Source organism: Lycorma delicatula, chromosome 8 (assembly GCF_047948215.1).
Source record: "Lycorma delicatula isolate Av1 chromosome 8, ASM4794821v1, whole genome shotgun sequence".
NCBI lineage: Eukaryota > Metazoa > Arthropoda > Insecta > Hemiptera > Fulgoridae > Lycorma > Lycorma delicatula.
In genome coordinates, this window is record NC_134462.1 from 70,745,563 (window position 1) to 70,754,481 (window position 8,919).

An 8,919-nucleotide genomic window follows, 5' to 3' on the forward strand; every position below is an offset into this window, starting at 1 on the left:
ATCAAATTTTCTTCCTTTCTCTACCAATCTAGTTTATACTTTACTATTGGAATCAAACAAGGTAATTTAGTAGATTTATGCATTTGTTGGTTTGAGTTGTTACATTTGATCTGAAAAAAATTTACTGCTGAGCTCTGTAAAATGTTTATGGATATAAATCTTAAATCATCATATCTTCTGGTCTGTACTGTATTAATGTGTTCTGAGCACTGTAGTGTAATTTTTTTTACTTTATACTTTTAATAAAGAATTTATATTTAATTTTAAGATACTTTATTTGAGTGATACAGATGGTTATGCACTAGCATTTCCATGAGGGTGGTCGATAGTTCTCAAGTCCTAACTGAACTTGTTATATTTTAATGCCAACAACTGCTCACTACTCATTCTAGCCACCTTTTTTATTGATTGATACTAATAAATTCTGTCCTGTCAATCCATGGATATAACAATCTACAGATACACATTTTACAAAGAAGGGATGCAATTGAACCTGAATCAAGAAAGCTGCACTTGGTAACTGCAGATATCTGTGTTCCTGGTAATTGCAATAGTCATCTTAGTTTTTTCTAGTTTCCTTATATGTAAAAAATCCAGGTATTGAATAAACATAATTCAGTTGTCGAGAAACAATTGCTTTAGTGTGTAATTAATAATTGTTATCTGTGAAACTACTGAAAACAATGTGACCACTAGTAAGCAGCTGGCCATTATTAACGGCTAGTTGATTTACTATCATAACAGATACTGATTTGGCATCGAAAATCAGTGCTATGTAGCCGAAGGAAAACCTCATTCTTTGCCATTTGTACTTAGGATACCTGTTTAATATATTAACTTATTATGTCACCTTCTGTAGGTACGCTGATATAGTGTGTGTTATCATTTAATAATGCATTTTTCTGCTTAATATTCAACGTAGTTTTGCCACATGAATTTAAAGTATTTTAGCAAAAAACATTTGCAGCATTTACTGAAGATCCTTTAAAAAAAGTAAATTAACTTTTAGAGATCTACAGGGCAAACATAAAAATTCTGTTTTTATGTCACTTAAAACAGTGATATAAAAATATCACTGTTATATTATATAACAGTGGTATTATATTTAATTATATTTTTGAGAGGAAAAAGCCTTTTATACTTTAACTTAGATAATTATTTCTGCAATTTTCCTTGTATTTTTAAGTTTGTTTATTTAATTCTACATCAGTTGGGAAATTTTGTGTTTTAAATCCTCATTAATAGTTTCTTTGGGTCTTTTTATAGCTAATTATTGTTATTTGATTTTTTATGCTAGTTTATACAGATGTAACTTTTATTTTTTCAGTGTACAGTTAACAGATCAGTTCTTCTCTACATTATCAATTGTATTTCAGGGAAAACTAGCTAGACAACATTTGAGGTTTGAATTACATGTTTGAGTTTCAAAATACCTCCAGTTGGATGAACAGAATTTATTATTTGTCCAATTAGAAATCTAAGGACATTGAAGTCTTTTTATTTTTTGTATTAATGACTCGACGTCTTGCGAAGAATTTCAGGACTTGTTCTACAAATAAAAAAAAAAAAAATACTCATGTAAACATGGTTCTGGAAACTCCTTGTTTTTGGCTTGCTTCATTTTTACTTGAAGAGCATGTTCTGAAATTATTTCTGTTTTTTTGTAAGACTGTATAATCCAGTTGTAATATACACCTTGAAAGTAAAGGTTTTTCTTTAAAGTTATGTTTTATGAAACACTTGAAAGAGAAAATTGAGTTTTATGCTGTATTTTAATACAGCATAACTAAATAATAGCTATTGTTTTAATAGTTTTATGTAATTAAAAATATTCTCAGTCCTCAAGCAGGACTAGACAGGAAGACTGTCATTCATGCAAGTGTGAACTCTCCCCACTCACTCTGTTCTACATTTATAAACTACACTTTAATATACAACAGACAGATTCCCAGCAACTTTGATATAAATTCTTTCCTTCTCATCTCTTTTCCCACTTTAATTGAAATTATGAAACTATGTATATACCAGGTAATCATTTGAAAAGTTACCACATTTATTATTTAACAGCTATCAGCCCTATTATATTTTTGTTTACAGGCATGTACACCATTCTCAGGGGAACCTTTTTAAAATTATTTTCGAAGGGGTGGAACTATTAGTGGATGAATAACTTCATCCAGCTACTGCAAATACTTTTCATCTGTCAAATTCCTGTCTATAAATACTAGATCGATTATGTTATCACCATAAATCCCGGCCCACACATTTATTTTTTCAGGATGCTGCGTGTTTCCAAGATTGAAAACATGAATATTACATCGTTCCAGTATCAGCAGTTATTAACAAAGCCATTTAGAAAGAAGATGAATGCATCAGAAAAACAAATATTTTTTGTAAGCATTCATATTTGTAAACATTGAATCATTTCTTCACAGAATTCAATCCTGTCAACATCATCCTCATTCAGTTCTTGATGCAGTTGAATTTTATATGGAAAAAATTTATTCACTTTTAATATAGTGAAAACAGAATCATAAGAAACCTCAGTTTCATGGGATATTTTATGAATTGAGTTCTGAGCGTTTGCTATTACATTTCCCAAGATTTCATCCAAAGTTAATTCATCTAAAACCTTTTGCCTTATATGTTCTTATTCATGACAGATCCCATTTTTTGGAATTTTTACAAATGTAAAATGTTTTACAATGTAAGAGTGTGAAATATTTTTGTTTGGATGTCATTCATTAATAAAATGCTTGGGCAGTTCTAACACATTTATTTTGTTCTCCTTTGTAAATATTAGTTCAGTCCTTTCTTCCAGGTTGTAAGTCATTTTAGCAAAACAAAAAATGAAAGGCTAAATGGTGGTAGAACAATCACATACCAATTTTAATTAAAGAACAGCAATTTAAATTTTAAAAAAATGGTGATGAAATAAATACAATAAATAATAATATTTTGCTATTAATTACATACAATATGAAAGAAAACAATTTGCAAAAATGTACCATAGAAATTAAGATCTCAATAATTGGCAGAAAATTATAACCTGTTATAATAAGGTAATAAATTTTTCAACATGTTGCCTACAAAGTAGGGTACCCTATTTATTGGTTTTTCGTATGTTTAACAGATGTTGTAATGCTAAGTATACTGGTATATTTTTTCAATGCTGAAGAAACCTAAAACCTATATTTTTAACAAGAACAGACAATTTCATACCTAATGCTTTGTTTGGGTCAGTAACTGTATCCCAATATAGCCTAAAAAACACATTTTTAATCATAACTTCAATACCAGTGAACCAATTTTTATTTTATTTGTCATTCAAAGGGGCTTCCAATGAGGTGTTGCAAGCTACATTGTCTCATTTAAAAAAACAGGTTTTCAACCCTTGAGAATTTAAAAACATTTAAGGGTGAAATTTTGTGTTGGTAATTTTAAAAATAATTTTCAGTTTTAATCCACTGAGTATGATTATTTCAAATGGTTTAAGTAATATCACGCAATTTTATAGTTATTTTTGTTGGACTGAAATTTAAAAAAAGTACTACCCCAAATGGTTTTTACAATACACTGCGACTGATAGCTGTTAAATAATAAATGTGGTAACTTTTTAAATGATTATCCGGTATATTGTAATTGTGCTATTAAAACAAAGATCAGTAAAAAAATTTCAACCTTCAGAAAATTTTTTTAAACAGAAAGGCAAGTAAAATTCTAAAGAAATTTTGCAGGTATTACCTAATGAAGAAGTTATGGAACTTTGAAATTGTTCTACCAGGAAAATAGGTACTCTTATATTGGTGCTTTTTACATGTAATCTTTAAAATTCCTACATGAGTAAATAAATTTAAACCCTGTTACATAAAAAATGAGCAAGATGTAATACAGTATAAATCTCAGTATTTTTCAAATACAAGTTTTTCCCCAGATATATATCCCAGTGGATTTGATGTGTTAAAAATTACTAGCTTGAAGAATTTAAGTCAGTAATTTGTATTTGTAAAATCTAGTGTTTTGAAGTATTGCCAACATTAACATGTAACTTACCATAATAAAGAGAAAATAAGCTGGTTTGTAGTGTCCATTATTAGTTAATACCTCGGAAATCTTAGTGAACTAGTAATCTGTATGAAATATGGAGAAATATATGAATATTTTTGTGATTTATAGGTAAAAGATGTGAGCGTAAAAAGAAATTTATTTTAGTTTTGAAAGTTTGCTTATATTAGATGTGAAAATTGTTCTTGAATGTGGATCTCAATTATTCAGTAAGTAGTAGTTGAATTTTACGCATATGTGTATAAATATTTTGTAATAACTAACAACGAAAATGCGATTTAGAATGGCTAAGATGTTAGTTTAATATGCAAATATTTTGGTTGTAATATAAAAGTAGCATGGAAAACAATTTTGAAATATGTTATAGATCTTTGCAAATGATGTATTCTCAAGAATAAAAAAAAAATATATATGTATAAGATGGATATCAAGTTTTATTAAACTTCCACTGATTTTTTAAAAATTAATCACGTTTGTATTTTTAAAAAATTGTTAGGGAAATATTTGATATTTTGATATGCATCTGCATGTATTGTTTAATTAGAGCACAACAGAATGGTGACCAAAATGTAACATCAAAAAGCTAAAATATAACATTGTAAGACATAAGTGAACATTTCTTGCTTGTTTAACTGTCACATGGAACGCTAATTCTCTGCACAAGCATTAGCCCTTTAAGTCTATGCACATACAAGGTCTGTAAATGAAGTAATGAGACTGGTTCAGAAAAACCTTTTTTTACAATCCAATTGTACATGAATCACCTTCAAAATAGTTCCCTTGAGAAGCCACGCAACGCTTCAAATGATTTTAACACTTTTCATAGCAGTGTTGCAACTCAGAAACTGGAATATCATTCAGATGGTCGGTTAAATTTTTTTTTAATGTATTGTACTGTTCAAAATGGTTCCTTTGAGGTGTTTTTTTTAAATTAAGAACAGGAAAAGTTGCAGAAACTCAAGTCAGGTGAATAAGGTGGTTGAGGAACTACAGGAATGTTTTTCTTTGCCAAAAACTCATTAATTGAGAATGCAGTATCATGATGTAGCATCCAGTTGTCTTTGATGGCTGGTCTCACACAGGCAACTCTTTTCCACAGTCTTTCAAGAATTTCTCAGTAAACATATTGATTACAGTCTGTCCTGTAGGCAAAAACTCCTTATGGACAATGCCATTACTATCGAAGAAACAAATTAGCATGGTTTTGATTTTTTATTTGCTTTTTTGGGACGTGGTGAGTTTGAAAACTAGTCTCATTACTTTATTTACAGACTTCATATGTTCAGGAGTTATTTTTTTCTAATATTCCATAGCTAATATTTTCTTCTACAGGTGTGTGGTTAAAAAAATGATAATACTTATCTCTCATATTCTGTGAATTGAAATCTGTATTTCATTTAAGTGAAACTTTTTTTATACAATAAATCAGCTAATCGCTTAATATTTAAGGCAGCCTTATCTTTCTAGAATGGATTTTGAAAAAAATTTAAAACTTTAATTAATAAGATAATTTTATTAAAATTTTCAAAAGTTAAATTCAATGTAGAAAGTAATTCTCTTTCTTGAAATCCTTGTTTTTTTTGTTGAGATGGGTTCCTCCCTCCACCCATCTCACTCATACCCGTTCTTGCTAAAAACAGAGTTCTTATACTAAATATTTATTGTTAAGAAATATTTAAACAGTGTAAGATACACAAATTGTAGTATTATTCAATGATTTATTTATTTATTTTAATTTTGTAAAATATCAGTTTGTAATGAAACAATCTAGGAGATACAACATGACCAAACACTTTTCACAAGAGTTTTATTGTCAGATCTGTTATTGATGAAAACAGAGATTGATGTCTGACTTGAAGAACTTGTTACATCAGGATTAGTTTTACAATACTGTATATATTTTCTGTGATTTCAGTGCCATCAGGTGTTCTCATATTTTTTTTAAATTTCATGAAAAAATAGTTATCTACTTGATCAACAGTACTACAAGTGTCATCTAATTTTTTTATGATCACATTGATTTTTGCGCAAAGGCATTCTCCTATTAACAATAGTTGATAAACTTGCAACCTCACTGGCACTCTACCATATGTTTCACTTATGTGGCTTACAACAAAACTTTGACATTGATGAGAAGCCAGTTCCCCTAACCACGAAGTATCAGGAAGATGTGGTCTCTAGTTCCTAAAGTACAGGATGGTTGATCATAAGATGAAAGCTCAACTGGGCTCTCCTCTCCCTCCGTAGGTGTTTCATTACTCACTTGCCCATACCTCTTTAAATATTAAATTAGATATATTTATAAAAAAAAGTAATGTTATTACTGTAATTATTACAGCATATGGTTATTTTTGTAATTTTCAGTTACAAAATAATTATTGAAAATTAAAGGTTTTTCTGTTACAGAAATAATATCACTTTGAGATGAATTTTTAAATAATACAATTAAACTATTTTAAAAACTCCTGTAACTTTAACTAGTAGATAAATTTGTTCTCAAACAATTTTCATTAATTTCTTCTGAACTGTGATTTAGTAACATCATGTATTTAATATTGTTTCATGTGTTTGTAATAATTAATCTGTTCTTTAATCAAATTTGTTTTTAATTTTATAATTAGTTGTGCATTTTATGATTTTACTCTTTTCAAGGTTTTACCCTGGTTTCCCTTGATCCATCTAGCCACATGCTAAGGTGATGCCTTTTTTTTATCCACTGAGTAGCATACGTATTCATTCATGACATGATAAATATATATGTATATTATTTTACTGAAATTAATCATTTTAAGGTTCATATTATCCCTCTGTACTTTTAAATTATATTGAAATTCTATTAAAATAAACCACCTAGTTCAGAATACTGAGATAATACATATCTTACCTTAATAATTCAATAATTTTTGAATTATAGAATTATTTAAATTATGATTGAGGATGCAGGATCCCATGAAAGTACTTTTGTAGGAAAATTAGGGTAAAATATGTCTTATCTTAATATTTTGTACCAGGTAGATTATTTGATTTATTTTAATAATATTTAAATATATATATAAATTTGTGTACATACATATTTCACGAGACACACACACAAACACAAGAGTTGTTCAATAATAAAGAACCAAGTGGCAACAGCGGAAAGACTATTTAATAGAATAAACTTAAAGTATATGAATATATATTATATAATTATATATTATTATATAAAGTGTATGAATTTCAAGCTGGCATCCCTTTTGCAATGAATTAACTTTGCCATTTCCATTTATTTTATTGCCTGCTGTTAATCTGTACAGCAGATTTTTTTTTAATTTATTTGAAGAACATCTAGAAATATTTACATCAATTTAGATGCATATAGTTGGTTGACCTTTAATTAATAGAAAAGCAGAATAAATTTTTACTGATTTTTTTTTTTATAAAGTACACAGAGTATGAAATATATTTAAAATAGCAGAGTAGGATACTGATTTTATTAAACCACGTAAATATGATTTATAAGTATAACCTTAACTAAACAATTTGCAAACAAACTCCTAAAAAAAGGAAATAAGCAGTTGACATTGTTTTTCCCTCACTAACTACTTCAGTGAATACTTGGCAGAGAAGCTTTCTTAAGAATTAATTGCAGTTTTTCTTTAAAAAGAATTCACAAGGACATCCTAATAACATGTACCAAGAAAGTGATCATAGAACTGACAGACAAAAGGGTCGTTCAGAATGCTCAAAACTAAGATTTATTTTCTTTTTTGTGAGGCTTTAGTGATCAAAGTATAGTATGATGAAGTAATTCATGGAATGCCTGCGTAGTGATACTCTTGTGATAAAGAATCACATGACTAATTGTTTTTGTTCTTGCTTTAAGTAATGTAACTAATGCATGCTTAAATCTCAAGCCTACAGAGGTAGGCCTAGTTTGTTGTTATTTTAAAAATAATAAAGATTCATGTATATACCCCTGTGTAAAAATCAGCAAAATTGTTACTGAAATATTGAAGCTGTTGAAAGCTTTGTACAATGCACAAACTTATGTACTCACTTTTGGACATTTCTGTTCAAAAAAATAATACCAAATTAGTTTATCCTGCATATTTATACATCAGAACCTTCATGATATCTAAGTATAACTAAAATTAAAGACTGCAATAAAGCACAAAGATCTTCTGGTAATACTGATATTCAATATAATGTGACAAACTTCAAAAGTGGCCTGGCCATTAACCCTTTTTGCTCATTTAGTCTCTTTAACAAAGTGTCTCAGGAGTTATATGGCCACTGGGCCTGGCATTTTCTTTACCAGCTTAGACTTTTTTCAGTCACCCATACAAAATCTCGTGAACATTTACATGGCCAAAACATAATGTTTTTGTGAGGCCTAAAAAATTATCCATTACTATGTTTTTTATTTTAAGATTGTAAATAAAAAAGAGCTTGTTTAAAAAATCATCGTGTTTCTTCTGTAAATGCTCATTCAATGTCTCCATTTCAGGTAATAGTCGAGAAAATAATTCCGAACTATTGACAGTTGGTGGTTGATATGGCAGTTGAGCAGCAACAGACAAGCGAACGACCTGAGAGAACTATACATGTGGAACATATTCAAGTTTGTGAATGGCGTGTGGCCACTGACAGTGGCCTTTCAAGCGCAAAGGGTTAATGTAAAGTTTAAGTGTGTGTATTTTTTAAAGGTGCTTCTGGAAATTGTCCTATCTTGTATACAACAATGTGTTTATTAATAATATTAATACATAAACATATCTGATCTGATAAATACTTTATTTATTATACAAAATTATATAGATATCCGTAAGTTTTTCATCGAGTAGATTAACCTTATGACTTCATTTTATATGA

At 28.8% G+C, this 8,919-nt stretch overlaps 1 long non-coding RNA gene across 1 annotated transcript; it reads left to right on the plus strand.

Annotated features, from left to right (window-relative positions):
- Window positions 1-3,787: 3,787 nt before the first annotated feature.
- On the plus strand, window positions 3,788-8,836 carry LOC142329037 (uncharacterized). The gene is made up of 2 exons (XR_012757415.1): window positions 3,788-4,274; window positions 8,555-8,836. It is a non-coding gene; the product is annotated as an uncharacterized LOC142329037 (long non-coding RNA).
- The last annotated feature ends 83 nt before the right edge of the window (window positions 8,837-8,919 follow it).